The 1,050-nt window shown below is 47.7% G+C and overlaps 1 non-coding gene across 1 annotated transcript; it reads left to right on the plus strand.

Annotated features, from left to right (window-relative positions):
- Positions 1-640: 640 nt before the first annotated feature.
- LOC120657752 lies at positions 641-747 on the plus strand. The gene has a single exon (XR_005668292.1). It is a non-coding gene; the product is annotated as a small nucleolar RNA R71 (small nucleolar RNA).
- Positions 748-1,050: the final 303 nt, after the last annotated feature.

The raw sequence follows: 1,050 nt of genomic DNA on the forward strand, positions 1-1,050 counted from the left end.
GTTTCTATCATTTTATTAAAGCTCAGTTTATTTTTAATAATAGAATTGAATCCCTTTAATTGCACAGCCATAGATTCTAAGATCTTGTCATTAGCAAGAAATTTCCTACTAATGTTATCATTTATTTGCTTCTGGCCGTACACTAGGTCTTTTAATGTGGGCTGAAAATTGTTATTGAAATTTGTACCTTGTTGTTGACCGAAGGGGAGGTTAGGCTTGGAGTTCCAACCCTGCTGAGGACGAAACCCCGAGTTGGGATTGTTGTTGGTCCCAACGAAGTTTGCGTCCTCTTGAGTTAAGGGGCACGAAGTGCCCGAGTGCCCAGTCTCACCACATGTTTCACATGTCATGAGAGACTCCAAAGTTTGATTAACCTCCTGGTGCAGAGATTCCAGCTTTTTCATCAAAAGTTCCAACTTGGCAGCTTAACATGTCGACCGTGTCGATCTGATGTACACCCCTGGGACGGGCTGGCTGCCTTTCTCCTTTCCAACTTTGGTTGGAAGCTATCTTGTCAATCAGCGCCTTTGCTCCCGGAACGTCGAGAGAAAGGAAGGAACCACCCGTAGCTGCGTCAACGTGGTCCTGGGCTTGCTGATTCAGGCCATGGAAGAAGATCTGAATGATCAGCCACTCTTCTATGCCGTGGTGTGGGCATGCTTGTATGTACTCCTGGAGACGCTCCCAGACTTCCGGGATGGTCTCATCCGGCATTTGCTGAATTCCGGTGATCCTGTTCCAGAGGGCATTGGTCTTGCCCACTGGAAAGTACTTGGCTAGGAATGCATTTGAACAAGCTTCCCATGTTGTGAAAGCTTCCTTGTTGGACTTGAACCACGTCTTGGCCTTCCCAAGCAATGAGAACGGTAACAGGCGAAGATGGATGTCATCCAGAGTAGTTCCTCTGGGGTTGATGGTGTTGGTCACCTCCAGGAAGTTCTAGAGATGGGTGTTGGCACCCTCGGATGCCTTTCCGCAGAATGGGATTGCTTGGACCATATTCATGAGTCCAGTCTTCAGCTCAAAGCCGTCATTGTCGGCTTGGTTGAC

This window comes from Panicum virgatum, chromosome 1N (genome assembly GCF_016808335.1).
Source record: "Panicum virgatum strain AP13 chromosome 1N, P.virgatum_v5, whole genome shotgun sequence".
Classification (NCBI taxonomy): Eukaryota; Viridiplantae; Streptophyta; class Magnoliopsida; order Poales; family Poaceae; genus Panicum; species Panicum virgatum.